This window comes from Pseudorca crassidens, chromosome 3, assembly GCF_039906515.1.
Source record: "Pseudorca crassidens isolate mPseCra1 chromosome 3, mPseCra1.hap1, whole genome shotgun sequence".
NCBI classification, from domain to species: Eukaryota; Metazoa; Chordata; class Mammalia; order Artiodactyla; family Delphinidae; genus Pseudorca; species Pseudorca crassidens.
In genome coordinates this window covers 141774779-141791398 of record NC_090298.1, presented here as the reverse complement: position 1 = coordinate 141791398, position 16620 = coordinate 141774779, and the positions used below count along the sequence as shown (strand labels likewise).

The window sequence follows — 16620 nt, the reverse complement described above, 5'->3', positions numbered from 1 at the left end:
AGACCTTTCTTCAGAACTGCAGACTTGTGTATCCAACTGTGTACTCAGCATCTCTACTTGGATGTCACGAAAACATCTCAAATCTTATACCTCCAAAACTGGTCTTTAATCCCCCAAACATGCTCTACCCCAAACTTTTTCCATCTTAGGTGACAGTAACCACACCTTTCCAGTTCCCCAGGCCCTAAATCTCGAATTCACCCTTGACCCCCTCTTCCTTTCCATTCTTGCATTCAATCTACCACGAAATGCTGTCACAACCTTCCCAATGTGCCACTTCTGAGAATTACCAGCCACTAGCAGCCTGGTGCAGGCCAACAACATAGACCTCGAGGATCCTGTAGTCGCCTCCTGAGATTCTCCCTGACTCCACTCTCTCCCCACATCCTCAAGACCACAGATAGAGTTATGCTTTTCAAACAAGAGACAGTTCATGCCACACCTCGGCTAAAATCCTGTCCCTGGCTGCCTACATTTAGAGTAAAAGACACAATGCATGTGATGGCCTCCCAGGACTTACCCAATCCATCCCGTCACATATCTGACCTCCAGCCCTCCTGCTGTCTCTTCCTCCCCACTGACTAAGTCAGCCAGGGTGGCCTCCTTGATATTCCTCCAAGCTGCCTGGCATATTTCTGCCTTAGAGTGTTGGGACTGGTTATTCTTGCTCCCAGGGAGTGGTCGCCCCATCATACATTCTGACAACTCCCTCACTTCAAGTCTTTGCTCAAATGTCAACTTATAAAATCCACCCTGACTACCCTATTTAAAATCAGAACCTACCTGTACACGCCTCCAGCACTCCCAACCCAAGCCTCTTCAGTGAGCTTCACATCCTTTTCCTTATCCCGTAGCGTCCATCAACCTGTGACAAAGCATAGAGTTTATTTATAACATCCGTTTCCACACGAGAGTGTAAGGAGGGAGAAAGCATGCAAGAAGGAGCACGCAGGCAAAGGCTCTTGTCTGATTTATTCATTGATACGTCCAAGCATAGAGAACAGGAAGATGCTTGATAAATAGTCCTGAAAAAGATACAGATGAGGAAACTAGTAGTAAAGCTCAGAAAAGTTTAAGTAACTTCCTCAAGGTTTTAGAGCTAGAAGAGGGTCACAGTAGAATTCACACTTGGGGATGTCTAACTTCAAATCTCTTAGCCTCTCTGCTATCTTTTTTTTTTTTTTTTTCTTCGCGGTACGCGGGCCTCTCACTGTTGCAGCCTCTCCCGTTGCGGAGCACAGGCTCCAGAGGCGCAGGCTCAGCAGCCATGGCTCACGGGCCCAGCCGCTCTGCGGCATGTGGGATCTTCCCGGACCGGGGCACGAACTCTCAACCACTGCGCCACCAGGGAAGCCCCTCTCTGCTATCTTAAGTGCATGCAATTCAGGATTTGTTTTAATCAGTGCCATGGAAATTCTCACTCCACTGAATAGGATCACTAAAGTGTTCTCTGTCTAGATCTATATATATATTTTCCATTTAAACAAAGGAAACAGAAGAGGGGAATTCATCATGGGTTATTCCGGTAGTTTTACAGCAATGTTAGCAATAATGACATTTAAGTAATAGTGATATTTAATGATAGCATAATAATAATAAAATAATAGCTCTTAAATGTATTGAAGACGAATCGCATGCTAAACTCGGTGCTAAAATATTTCCATGTATATTTTGTGCAAAATCCTTATGAATATTCTATCAGATGAGCTTGATGTGTAACTCCACCAGGCATACTTCTCTTATTCCGCTTTCAAAGATAAGGAAATTGATGAGAAGTGTGGTAACCGTTTGATCAAGATGAGACTGGTAATAAGTTGTGAGTATGAATTTAAATTCAGGTCTAACTCCAGAATTTGATTCTCAATCCATACATGAAAATTCTGATAATTCCTTTGATAAGAGTATGTTTTCTCCTGGAAAACATCCCCCATTATGTCTGCCTGTGCTCATACCTTCAGGACACAGTCAAGTTTGAAACATGATAAAAATGTTTAAATAGTGTGCTTTAATAAATGGAAATATCTTCATCTAAACAATAACACAAAAAGGCAGGCTGAGCCCTTTGAAGTGGCTCTCTTCCATCCAGAACAAGAGAAGGAATCAACAGCTGCAGAGTAAAGAAAGCATGAAACCCAGAGATGGAGGATTCTGTAAATGACCAATTACAAGACTATTAAGCCGCACTTTCATAGCAAGAGGCAAAATATTCCATTAAACTGAAAATTCTTCTACCCCTCACTCCAAAGCCCACACAAACATTAATGTTGCATTTATTAGGATGTATTTCCTGTGCTCTATCAACTTGACTTTCAGCAACTGTATTAATACAGTCCTTTCGCTTTGCACATATATCTGAATGATGGATTCCATTACTGGAGTTTTGTAGAAAGAGTGGAGGGAATGAAGTAAAGTTTGGGAAGAGCCATCATAATCCATAATGATGGGCACTGAATCAGGACAAGAAGAAACCTCTCTTCTCATTTATTTGAATGGAAAGTCTACTATATATTTATTGCCTCTGTACAGGGCCATGTGTTGAATAATGGAAAACAAGCATCTTTCATTTGGAGGTAGGATTTGTGTGCTCAAGTTTCTATGGGCCTGCAGAATTAATCTTGTTTTAGAAATGAAATAAAATGTAATTTCTTACTGTAAGTAGATGTGGTTAAGCAACTGGCAACGTTGATGTCTTTAAATCACTGCAGTTTCGGGGTAGGCAAATCTGTAATTATTTCAAGCACTTTTATTGGTGCAACAATTGAGCAGTGTACATAGTGGTCAACAACCTGGGCATTGTCAGACGACTCTAAGTTTGAATCTAGACTTTGCCACTCACCAGCTATGTGACTTTCAGCTATGAGAATCACTTTCTTCAGCTTTACAGTGTGGATTATTATATGCCCTTTGCAGAACTACTGTAAGAACTAAATGTATATGGGCACAGTGGCTCATAGTAAGGGCTCAAATTAGTACTGTGGTCACTACTAGTAGTATTGAAAAGAAATTAGAACTTCTATTCTCCTAAAGTGGGATATGTGTCCCTTTATCATTGTAATTTCATATCATTTTACTTTTGACCTTATAATTTAATAGCTTGATCCAAGAAACATTTAGCAGTAAATATAATTGAAAGAAGGTTACTTGTCAAACATGAAATACTGTAGTATCAAGTGTGCTGGCACAATACTCTTCTCAGATAACTAACCTGTAAAAATATGTTATTGTCTTCTTTTTAATTAAGCACATCGAACATATATATTTACTGTGCCAATTGGCGAAAGGTCCATTAATTAATCAGTCTAACTATATGTTGCATAAATGTCTTCTAAACATAATCGTATATGTATTTTATTTGTTGGGAAAATGTGTTTGAGATTGTTCTTTTCTGCCTATTTAAAGTCAAAGAGGATGAGAAGTAGAGTTAGGCTTAATGTACTTTGTACTCTATTATGCCATGAAAATGCTTCTGTGCCCTGGAGACAACAACAAAAGATTTGCTTTAATGACAAGAATCAAGTATGTTCTAAAGCTTCCAGGTAGGAGGCGTATAGGTTGCAGTTTATATCAGAAGTCTTTGCTCTCTCTCTCAACTGCGTCTAGATGGGAAAGATGTGGTCACAAATGCTTCAAGGTGATACAGTAAATGTTGGAAAGAGGGGGGTAGGAGGCAGAGTTTTGACTATCTCAAACCTGAGCTAGAAGGATTTTATTTAAAGAAAATAGCGGATATGATTTTTCACTTAAGGAATGCCAGTCAGCAAACCTGACATTAATGTAGGAAATTAGCTCTTTTAGCTATGATGCTTTCACATGCACATGGCTGAAAACAAATTCAAAATAGTCAAAGGAAATTTAAAAACAAAAACCAAACAACAACAACCACCTCAACAAACAAGTACTAGAAATTCAGGGATGCAGCCATATTCAGATACAGTTGGATCTGGACGTTCCAGAGTATCAGCAGGGTTCCAGCTCTCTCTCCATCCCTCAGCGCTGCTTACCTCTGCAAGACTTTATTTTACAGAAAGTCTCTCCTTGTGCTGGATGGTCACTGGGAGTCCCAGAGTCATATCTCCCCAGCTTAGAAATTCCAGAGAGAAAAGACAATTCTTCCATTTTGCTCTGAGAGAAAAGTCCTGGGGAGCAGTCTGATAGACTTAGCCGAGGTCAGATGCCTACCCATGAGCCAATCACCTGCTTTACTGGAGTTCAGTCCCTGGGCGACTCATCCCCGGGGCCGTGAGGAGGCAGGATGGCATTATCTGGCAGTTCTCCAAGAAAAGCCTGCTGTTTTTTTGTAAGATGAAAGGGGAGAGGACATGGAAAATGAAACCTGTATCTGCTTCTGTAAAATCCACAGAATCTTACTCCCTGTCCTGTGTCGATGACCATGCAGTAAGCTGACCCAGGAGGTCATTTTTCCCACAACAGTCTTTATATATATGACTAAGGAACACACTGGTAAAAGAATATGGGAGAAAGTCTGAGTATGACAAGTCAGCTAGACTGATATTAACTAAAAAAGCTGTGTGAAAATATCCTTAAAAAGTTGCCCCCAACTCACTCAAAGTCCAAAGTTGGAGCTGGAAATACAATGTCATGGAGTTTGGATAAGAACAGGTTTTCTCCAAGCTGAACTATGACACAGAGATTAGCGACTTCGAGAAACTATACTTTTCCAAAGAAAAAACATCACATGAGAAAAATGAGGCCTAGAAAAATTAAATGACTTAAGGTAACATAGCTAATTAATGGCAGGACTGAGACTAGAGTATATACTTTGTGTAACTGGCTATGGTTTTTTTGTTTGTTTGTTTGTTTTGTTATCAGTTCAAAACGAGACAAACTTAAAGAAAGGAAACACAACCAAAACTCAGTGGTTGGAAAAGAGATGGATGTGAACGCCCACTTGTTTCTTACGTATAAAGTTACCCCTCGCAGTGTTTTGGAGGAGAAAACGCTGGCTCTTCCCAACGTTGGTTATATACACAAAGATTCCAAAGACAAGACAAGTGCTTTGCAAACAAAGTAACTAGAACCAGCTCAGGCTTCCCCGCGCCCGGTCCTACGTTCCACGGTCAGAACCACCAACTGTATCCCCCCGGGGAACAAGGTGATTCAGAAAAGCTGGCGTCTTCAGAGAGGGGAGAACACTTAGCCGGGAAGAGAGGAGAAAACTTGCTCAGCTTCTTGCTGGGGTCTAAAACGATCCCAACAGAGTCCTTAAACCCCTCAGGTTTCCCCAATCAAGCACCCTCGCCTCCAACCTGGGCCACCCCAGATCTGACTATCAGACGACAGAAGTCTGCGGACGCACGAAGAGCTGACCACCCCACGAGAGGAACCTACGCGCGGCCACGCCCACTCACCCGCCGCTCCCCGGGAGACGGGAGACCAGCCCGGGGTCCAAGTCCTGGGCGTGGCTGACTCGCCCCTCTCCGGGCCCAGCTCCAGCTCACCTCGGCGCGGCCCGCCTGGGCGCCGCCATCTTAACCACGAAGGGGGCCTCGCGCCGGAGGCCCCTGAGAGGGCGCCCTGAGCGGAGCCGGAGCGCCGGGGAGCCCCAGGTCGGCGCCCTACGTCCCCCGCGCGCTCGCGCAGCGTCCACGCGCGACGAGAGTTCCTCACGCAGCCCCCGACCCAGGCTTCCGCTTACCCAGGGCCCCGCGCAGCCCGCACCGCGGCTCAGGCGGCGCCGAGGGCGGCCCGGGCGGAAGAGCGGGCGGGGGGCACGCGCTCGGTAACCTGGCAACGCGGAGCAACCCGGCGTCTCTGGCGAACCCCAGCCTTCCACCGCGAGGAAGCACGGACCCCTGCACCCGCCGTCCAGCCCTCGCCGCCGCTCGGTCGCTCTGCCCGCTGCTGCCCGCTGGCTATGGTCTTTTAAATCCATGATACAACGTCTATATGTAACGAATCTGTTAAACCCTAAATGTTTATGATATTCAAGTAATCCAGTATCTGAATTATTCTTGAAGATAGAACATCCAAAGACTTCTTAATTGTATGGGTATACATACATAAAATACACGTGGAGGTAACTTCAAATATAGTATGTGCCTGTCTCTATTCCTTCCCCCTCCGCTCTTTAAAAAATGCCCCTTTAAAAATTGCCCACTCACCATCTGTTAGGTAAATTTGCTGAAACACAGTAAATGTGGAGACAGAAATTGTTATAGAGACTATTCCAAATGGCACTGACACCTGTATTTATGAAATGTTTAAAAGGGTAAGTTAGAGTTGTTTTTAAAAAAAAAAAAAAATCCCACTATAGTAACACCACATCATCCTAGGTGCCCAGTTCTATCCAATTACATAAGATGGAGAGAGAGAGAGAGAGGAGGAAGAGAAAGAAGAAAGGAAGAAAACCAAGTACTTATGTATAAAATGTTGCTGCCAAAGTTTGAGATTATACTCAAGCATCAATGAACAGAAGGAAAACACTTACAAATTTACAAATGTATTTCATTTATGGTATGAGGGACACAGGTTTAGATTTGCGACACGCTCCCACAAGGGTCAAATTGACCACTTTTTTCTATCTAGTTGCTCTTGAGAGAACAAAACAATTGAAACAGATGCCATTCAATTCCAAGTCTATAGCTTAGACCATGTCACTGCACATGAAATATTGTTCATTCAGAGTCAGCACATAGCAAGAGTAATTTATACTCTCAGAGTGTTTGCTCTCAAGTCAATAGCAGAGAAGCCTTGAATAAAAACGTTCCCATTACTTTCCATTGTAATAGATCTTACTTATAGCCCATGAAACAGTGGTCAGAGGAGATTTATTCTTTGGCCACCATATTATATAATCTCTCCACTTTAAGCCATCCCCCACTCGGCGATTATTTTTTAAATATGTTACTCGTAGTCAATATTAATTTACATTTAATCTTTCTTAGCATTAGGAAAGTATTATTTTGTACAGGCTCCGAAACAAATCTCCCGAAATTCCTCCCTGATGCTCCCTTCAGGCTGAAAATGCATTGCAGGGTGGCTGCAGTGACTTAATTCTAGTTGGCAGAGCCCTGGCCTCACACTAATTTCATTAGCCTCAAACTCCTGGATTTGAAAGATCCACTGAATATGATTCCTGTCCTCTGACATGTCACTTACTAACCAATTCAGTGTGCATACAGAGGAGAGAAAGGACTTGCTCAGCTCTGGCCCACTGGCAGGCAGATGAGAATTCCCAGTCAGAGACACTGTTTACATCTGAGTGGTCATTCTTGCCCGGGTCCTCATTTTCAGGAAGGAAGTTCAATCCAGGCTTTGCTGGCAGCTGCAGCATTTGTTACATCCATTACTAGCTCCTTGTTCCTTCCTGCCCCCCAGTGCTTAGCATCCCCCATTTCAGTCACTAAGTCTTCCTTCCCCCAGCCTAGAAGCTTACCTCACCATAAATTTTTATCTCAAATGATAGGTTTGACACATTCCCCACAGCAACCCACAGGGACTGGGGAAAAGAAAACTCAAATCTCTGGAGAGCTAAGAATTCAACCATTTAGAGGAGTTTCTTTTATCCAGGACAGTCTTCATTGAGCTGAACCCTGCAATCAGAGAGAAGATTCACCTACCCGTTCTTTTCCTCTTTCCCTAAAGTGACTGTGTCTTTGAACAAGGGGTCTGTGTTCCACTATTCTCTCTATTCATTTTGCAGGTTTTACAGAGGCTGGGAAACTGGGGACTGGACTTACATGCCAGGAGCTTCTAAGATCACACGCAAAAATAAGGCTACTGGAAGAGACTGTTGGAATCTATCTCTGTATATTTGAACATGGGCAGTGGTTAACCAGGATGCTCACACCAAGCTTATATCCAGCTTGCAGCACAAGCCACAAGTTGGTGCATCCCTCCTACTACCAGCCTCTTCTCAATAAATGCAGGTGAAAACTGGGGGCTCTTTTCCCTCAGCTGTTCAATCCAACATGAATAGCTGCAATTTGCAAATTAGAGGAAAATGACAGTGTTTTCTCTGAATGGTTTTGGTCCCAACGCACACTGCTAATGCTGGCATTCAGTTCCTTTCCTTCCCAGCCCAGGGAACGGGGGAACTAAGCATAAGGCAAGCGTTCTCTTTTCTTGCAAGTGCCTCAGATCCACACACCAGAGAAGGAATCAGCTCCCCCTGGAATCTTTTTCAGCAAACACAATCCTTCACCTAGTCTGCAAGCTCTCTCTTGACTTTAAGATTTCACTCTTTTTTCGACAGGCAGGCCCATCTGCAAGCTCCCAAGCTCCAAGTGGAGGCACCAAAATAATTTTTAAAATGTCAAACAGCAAATGTGCCTTCAACCCCCAGAGCTCCAGTAAAAATACTGTGAGTTGCCCCTGTGGTTCTCAGGTGACCTCTGGCCTCATCCTCCCTGCAGCGCTGCCTCCTCAGGTTCTCTAGTTTAAGCTCAGAGGTAAAGGAAGTGCTTCTGGGTTTTGCTTCCAACAACCCAGGCTCTTCCTGAAAGCATTACCTCAAAGTGAAGGCTGCCCAGAAGCACTTTTGGCCTTGCAAACATCTAGAGGTGGCATACTCAACAGGTGCTAGGGATGCTCAGAGGCTCAGAGGGGCCATACCAGGCTGCAGCTTTAGACAGGCACCCCTCCTTCTGGCACAAACACAAACTTCATACCCCTGGGTGCTGATGTAGTGACAGCTTGAATCTCACAAGGAGTCCCCTCCAGAAACCCAACATGCTTCAGGAAAGGCACTTGAGAGGGAGCCGACTTTTTAGCTACGGGGAGCATAAGGGTCAGCCAGAACATCTGGAGAAGGGACTAACTGAGCTTGGGTCCTACCAGGCAGGGAGAGAGCTGTGCATTAGGAAAGGATCACTTCAAGACAGAGATGAACAGAAAACTTGGAGATAGGGGTAGAGAAGGAAAAGAGAGGCAGAAATTGAAAGGGAGAACATAAAAACAGACAGACAAAAAAAAAAAAAGCAGGGAGAAAGAGACACAAGGAGAGAGACACACAGGAAGAAAGACAGAGAAACAAGAGAACCCATAGTCACGCAGACCCTGAAACTCAATTTCTTCATCCAGAAGCCATCCATCTATACCCAGGGCGGCACAGGAGCCTTGGGGCCGAGGCTGCGGGAGCAGGCGGTGAGAGAGCACTGCAGCACCGCCCACCGCTCAGCGGGCCCGATCCGCCGTCCTCGCATCTTCCGCCGTTGCCCGCCTGCACCCGGAGCTAGAGGACCGACCGCCCGGCCTTGCTCAGCGCACCCTACTGCCTCCCTCCAGGCGCCTTCTTGTCTGGCTCTGAGAATCGTCCTCAAAACCCAGGACTGGGGTTGGGGGCTGCGTTAGAGAGGTCGTGGGAAAGGATGGGCACAGGGTGGGTGCAGACAAAGCGACTGTGTTTCGCAGTTAGCATGAGCTCACCTCCGGGCTCTGAGCTGGCAGGAGTAGAAAGCTGATCGCCCGGCTCCTGCCAGTGGCCGGATCGCAAAGGCAGTTTAGACGGTGCAAACAACTGCCCAGAGCAAATCACCTGGGGGCACGTCTGCGGGTGGCTTCTCCCCGCTTGAGGACAGTCCCCACGCCTTCCGCCCCATGCCCTCGCAGAGACAGGTTACAGGTCGGGAAATCCAACCCGAGCGAAATGGGCAATTCACGTCCAAATGTAGGTGAAGACCTAGCCTTCGGTTTAAGAACTGCCTCCCTAAGCTCTTCTCGAAATTTTCCAAGGCAGCTGCAGCTTGTCGGGCGGCTTGGGGCAGGGAAGCTGAGGAGCTGAGAAATGCCTAGTTTCTAGGCGTCTTCTCATCTTTCATATTCCTTGCGCCTAAGTGGCTCTCACAGGAGCCCGGCACTTTTACAAGCCTGTTTTGGAACCATATTTCACTCGAATGCAAACCCATTTAAATCATCGCCTTGTTTTTCGGAGACTGTTTCTTGTCAATGGGGCCATAAATCCAGAATGTCAAGCCGGATGGAGTGGAGCGCGGACAGGGGAGAGATGGAAGGGAAATGAATCAAGCAGGGAAAGTACCTCCTCGGGTGAGGTGGGAGGGATTCGGCAGGATCTCCAGGGTGGAAATGAGCGAAGGCTGACCAGACCCCGCACCCCTGGAGTCCAAGCCAGCCTTCAGGATAAAGAGCGCGGGGAGCTACGGCGCGCTCTGCCCCGGAGGGAGCGCCCCCCTACCTGGAAAAGCCTCAGGATGTTGGCTACCATGATGGAGACCGAACTCCCCGAAGCCCCAATCACTCCAACTACTTTCTCGGGCTTGACGAAAACCGGAGGCTCGCCGTTGGTGCAGCGCACTTCGGAGGTGTCCTTCTGGATGAGCGCCTGGACGAAAGTGAGCGACTGTTCGAGCGCATAAGTGTCCCTGGAACAAGTGTCCAGGATCCGCGCTCCCAGCCTCACGTTGGGCAGCAGGTTGGGATCGCTGTTGATCTGGTCCAGGGCGTAGAGCATCGCTTCCAGCCTGTGGATCCCGTTCTCCCTCTTGATGTCGCCGCAGGGCACTCCGCTGGGATCCTTCGCGTGCACCGGGAACAGCCCCCCGAGGGTGACGTCCCCTTCGATCCGAATGGAGTGCGGGGCTTACATCTCCTGGCCGCGCGCCGCCGCCGCCAGCGCGCACAGAAGCACCTCCAGCACGCAGCAGGGAAACTTCATCAAAGTCAGGGCGCGGAGCAGCTTCCCCAGCTGGACCATGCTGCTCCCGCGGCTGCGGTGGTGGCGGCGGCACTCGAGGGGACGGTGGCGGGCTCGCTGGCGTCCTGGCCCCTTGGGGTGAGCTCCTCCGGGGAAGCCCAGGGTCTCCTGCGGGCGAGGAGGGTAGGGGCGCCCGGGAAAGGGCAGCCGGCGAGGGTTGGGGGTCCCGCGGCGCCTGCCATCTTGGGGCGCCGTGCGCTCTTGGGTTCCCCGGCCAGCGCGCCGCGCTCGAGCTCGCGCTCGGTGGCTTGCAGCTCGAGCTCTCCAACAGCCCAGCACTGGGGAGAGAGCGAGGATGGCTATCGCTTTAAATGCGCGTTCGGCTCCCTCTCCTCCTCCGCCCACTCCCTCCCACCCTCGCTGGCTCTCAGGCTCTCCCCACCCTTCCCAGCGCCCACCCTCCCCACGGTTTTGCATCATCACGCAGGGAGGGGCTGCGTGCTGACGTAAGGGGGGAGGGAATAGGTGGGCGGCTGTGGGGGGGGGAGTACCTCCGATTGGGAGTTTCGAGGTCCCCAGGGAATCTGGGGATTGCAGGTCGCAGGCGAAGGCTGAGCTCCTGCTTCGGTCTCACTGTAGAAGCCGCTCGCTCGCCCGCCTGCACCCACACGCACATTCTAGGCACAAGGTGGCATCAGCCCCGGACAGGGCGGTTCTAGCTGGGGCTGACTGCTTCCAACCCTGAGGTCCGGAGCCGGGACTGTCAGCGCCGGGAGAATGCGAGGTAGTCGAAGGTGATGCCGCCAAGCATGAAGGGTAGTAGGGAGACCCCAGTCTGTACTGCTAATTCGTCTGTGCCAGTTTTTCCTAAGAAAAACACACATACACACAGGAGCCTGATTTATGACCTAAAGAACCTTTACGCAGAGACTTCTCCGGGGCCAGGCACTGGGCTAGCCTGTAGGGAAAGACGCCAACAAGAACTGCTGGGAATGGAAATGCATCTTTGGTCTTCAGGGGTTACTGTGGCCGGAGCCGGATGAAGTAACCCTGGTCTCCAGTAAATCTGTGGCGGATTCGCTCCTTTTCTTCCTTTCATCGCAAGAGATGGAACAACTGAGAACTCTGCAGAGCGCACTTTCTTCTCTGGCGCTGACAGGTGTAAGGCTCCCTCCTACCCATTTCCAGAGATGCTTTTGGGCTGATGTCAGGTTTCCTCGGGCAGGAAATAGCAAGAAAGAGGTGGCAGTAGGAGGAGCAGACAGAAGTCTCCCCATCGATCCAGTGATCCATTCTTCTTTTTTTTTTTTTCTTGCTGAAGATTTGGGGGGTTTGGGGAGTGGAACCAGGATGCCAGAGCAGGTTGTAGTGCAGTTAGGAAGCTGTTTTTCAAAGGTGTCCCCTCCTGCAGGTCCAGCCCAAACTTGGCCCATTAAAGCAACAAGTGGCCCTAGTTCCTACACAAGGAAGGGCAATGTATCTGCCCTTGGTGCCCACGTGTACTGCTTATGGTGGTCTCTACTCTTGCTGAGCCTTTCTGTTGGAGGCCAGCGAAACTGTCTTATACAGAATTGAGGGCGCAGAGAAAACCAAAACAAGACTATACTTTCTGTTGTAATGTTAGTGTACTAAAGAAAAATGTCCTTGCACATAAACAAAACAACACACACACACACCCCTAAAAAGTCAGAAGTTGGGAAGTTGGTTGTCTCTTCCACCAACCACCTGTATGACCTTGGCACTTCTGTTCCTGTGCCTGAGTTTTACTTTGCCCATCTGTAAAATGATGAAATTGAATTGAATGTTTTACAGGTTAACTTTTAACTTTCAAATCCTCTGTTGAAATAGGTCATGCACCTTGGGCCATGGTGTTCTTTTTAGACCAAAATCCTTTGTTGCTTTATGTGTAGGGCACCCGTTTTTTGATACCCAAACAACACTCCAAACATTTCCTGGTACAGAGGATTTTATTTTTTTTCTTGTTGACCACCCATTTATCTTCCTTCTAGGGAGAGTCCAGTCCATCATTTTCTTTTCAGACATGCCCCTCCTCCAGGTTTCAATACTTAAGGTTTGAGGAGGAAAAAAACCTTCTGGCTACAGTGTTCAAGGAAGGGAATAGAGGCTAACAAGAGTTATGCAGGGCTAATCCCTGGACTTCTGCTGGAGTAACGAGGTTGATGACATAGGGTTACCACTGTCCAATAGACAATCCGTGCCGGAGTTAAAAGAAAAAGGAGCCTCCTTCCTCTAAATGCTTTATGTATATCTTTTGGACAACGTTACACTATTTGATTTTGTAAAAACATACCATTTTACTGCCATCTTCAAGAAAAGTGATGTAAAAACTATGCGAAGCTACCCCTGTATACAATGTGATCATCAATCCCTCATAGATGTGATGCCCCGCTATATAAGTGCACACCTTGTGCAACCTTATGCTGTGATGCGCCCGCCCCTTCCAGCCAGCCCTGGAGCTGCGAGGGTATAAGCCCGCAGCTGTGCCAGAAGCTCCCACATAAACAGGGAAATATTTGAATCCCATAATGAGAACTACCAGAGAGGAGAAAAGGCAGAGAGAAGAAGGGGTGGGGAAGAGAGAAAGGGACCTGGTTAAAACATGTGAACTCCTGGATCCACATGTGCCTGAAAGATTGCCTCTTTTTTTTCAATTATATAGTATTTTATTTCTGTTGTTTGAAGTCAAAATATCCTCTTGTAACTCACCTATTCTGCTATTCAATACATTGGATCAAAAAGGCTGGAACAAGTGAAATAGATATCCTGGTAAGGCAGCATTAGCTAATTTGGAAAGGGGGAAAGAAGCAAAGCAATAGAAAGGCATCCTTGGGAACACAAATACTGTGATCCTAGTATTTAGGCATCAGTACCTGAGGCTATATTTGATAGGGACTGTATCCTTATTTAGTTTTTAATTTAAGGCTATTTAGTAGGCACTTGGTGCCAAAAAATATATTTGAAGAGCTGTTACAAGTAATAACACTTGATTTTTCACCTGCCCATGTGAAGATCTATGTTCTCCTCTTCCATTTCCAGGTCACAGCTTGCAATTGCTCAACAAATAGTTCTTGGCTGACTGTTGAATGTTGCCTTATTCTGTGTTCTCTCTTTGCTCTACTCATTCTCCCCAAACGTCTGGCAGCAATCATTATCTTCTTTTTGTTGCAGTCATCTGTGTGCATGTTTTATTTCCCTTGCTAAGCTGGAAGATCCTTGAGGGTAAGGGGCTAGGTATTATTTATCTTTTTACCTCGGACAATGTTCAGAATGGTGTTTTGTACCTAAGAAGCACTCATGTGTTGAATGAATCAGAATTGGTTTGCCATTCCCCACTGCCTTTATCTCACAATAACAAAAACATAAAGTGGGCGGAGCAGAACCGACGGCAAATAAATTGTCCTCTTAGTCACAGAATGCAGTTTCTAGAACTTAAAGAATAATTAGATTTTGAAATAATTTTGTTTTACAAAAATTTCATAAGATTGAAATACTCTAACCTTCAAGCTCTCGATCAACTCTAAAGGAGGGCTTTAATTGGCTCTTCCTGAGTCAAGTGTTTATTCCTGGGCCGATAACTGGGGCCATTGTCATAATAGAAAGTGTGATTTGTTACCAGAGAAAGAGGAAAGTGACGCTGGGCTTGCAAGATATTTCTATCTTCAGCCAGAGTGCATAGGATCTGGAACTTAATTGGTGACGCAGTATTTGTTTGAGATTATATGAATGAAAAATCTTTGTGTAAGGGTGATTAATCTAAAACTTGGCCAGTCATTGTCCTAGTGTCATATTAAATTGCAGGTGAATCTAGTTTTAGGCACAAAGATCATAAATATAAAATGTGTCCCCAGGCTTGGTTCTGTGTAGTCAGTAATCTATACTCACCCACTCATTAATAAAAATGAAAGTTAAGGACTCAGTCCTAACTTACATGCTTAGCATTGTATTTTGCTAACAATCTCAGTTTTATTTTCTTTGTTCTCCCCTGTCCATCATCTTCTGCAGAAAATAATGTCTCCACTTTCAATTCCCTGTCTATTTAAATCCAATTTGTAATTTATAAAGTTGTCCTCCTGAAGGGCTGCTGCTTCTGCCACAGTAATGTACTCTGGCCATTATTCTACTCTTCCATCTTTCATGTAGGTCTCCATCCATAGGTTTTGTTTTCATAGCTTTTTTTTTTTGGCGGTACGCGGGCCTCTCACTGTTGTGGCCTCTCCCAATGCGGAGCACAGGCTCCGGACGCGCAGGCTCAGCGGCCATAGCTCACGGGCCCAGCCGCTCCGCGGCATGTGGCATCTTCCCGGACTGGGGCACAAACCCATGTCCCCTGCATCGGCAGGGGGACTTTCAACCACTGCGCCACCAGAGAAGCCCTATACTTATGATTTTATATTTGCTTATTTACTTTTGTCTCCCCCCCTCAGCTCAAGAGAGACTATATTCATCTGTGTTAATCACTGCTGTGTTTCCTGAACATGCCTATAAATCATACTGAAGAATGGTGCCTGAAATTTGGTAAGGGATCAATCAATTTTCTTGGCTGGATGAAGAAATGTGTTCATAAATTAATGAACAGATCTTCGGGGCTTCTGACTTGAGGACTAATGGGAAGAGGATGGCAAATGGTTGGGACAGGGTACTGCAAGAAGTAGTATTTGGAGTACTCTGATAGCTATCCTAACAGATAAGATTGTGTTCATTTAAGTAGTTCTAATGAGAGAGCTGGGAACTAGGGACACACAGCATTAAGGTTTCTATAATGCATTCTGTAGAGTTCTTTTTAAGTCTGTACAAATATCATTGAAAATATATGCATACATATACACCTCTGTTACTTTACTTAGTGCTTTACGAGAGCCCCTCAAGGAAGGGGTAGTAGCAACTCTCAGTATCCTTCCTTTATGATGAGCTTAATTTATTCAAAGTTACATCATAATTTATTTGTAACTGTGAAACTAGACTTAGTTATTGAATAGACCCTCCCTAGGAACGTATGACATTAATAAAACCAACAAAACTTTGTTCAGTTTCCAATGATAGACACACTACAGACTCAATTATGGGCCATCCAGTTTAATGAAGGGAAGAAGTGATTGAACAAATATAGAGCAAACAGAATATGAAGTTTTATCCTCCATTAATATTAGTAACGGATAGTGTGGGCTCCAATGCCTTCAAGATAGCTTGAGACCATCATCTCTGTGTCATGGGCAGGGGGATGTTCAGTCAGGGTGTCTTTCACTGTCACTGAGAAAAATTTCCATAATATATAATGATACCTACTGAAACTGATATGGGGCATTTGGGTAATAAGGAATCCATTAGCATATTTTTCCGGAAGCCTTGACTACAAAATGAAGACAGTCGATTTGGACACTTTCAGCCATGAAGAAGTTGTTTGGATATTCATCCTTATGCCTAATGAAATAAGCTTATTTCATCTCTGCAGCTTCCCATATACCATTTTCCCACCTCTGTTTTATGTTTGGAAAGACTTTTAGAAATTGAAAGTCAAGTTAAAAAGTGAGTGACAACTTAAATGATATATGGAATGTTTTGCTGACTTACAAGAGCATGCAGAATTAAATATGACCCAGTTCAAATGTTTATTTTAATGTGTATGTTGAGGTGGCGTTTTCAAGGTGCCAGAAAATGAGAATTCACCTTCCAGTGTGTGTTACCAGTTCTGTTCATTGCACAGAATCATCATAAAATATACTGTTTTCTATGTACCTGGTATATATCTCAATTAGTTTGAAGAATTTCTCAGATACCTCTTAATATGTAGTGCTCCAATTCCAATCTTGCCATGTCCTGTACCAGTGACACAGCACACAGGAGTTTTATTTCTCTGGGTTGTTCAGAACCCAATGAAAGAACAATGGAATGGGATCCAAGAGATCAGGGTTCTTGTCCCAGATTTACCATAAAATAATTGTGTCCTCTTGGGAAAATTATAGTCATTCTAGGTCCCTTTTCTTTACTTT

The 16620-nt window shown here is 45.8% G+C and overlaps 1 pseudogene; it reads right to left on the bottom strand.

Moving 5' to 3' along the window:
- The window catches only part of LOC137222071 (UDP-N-acetylglucosamine--peptide N-acetylglucosaminyltransferase 110 kDa subunit pseudogene), a 200584-nt pseudogene extending 195063 nt beyond the window's left edge, over window positions 1–5521 (bottom strand).
- Window positions 5522–16620: the final 11099 nt, after the last annotated feature.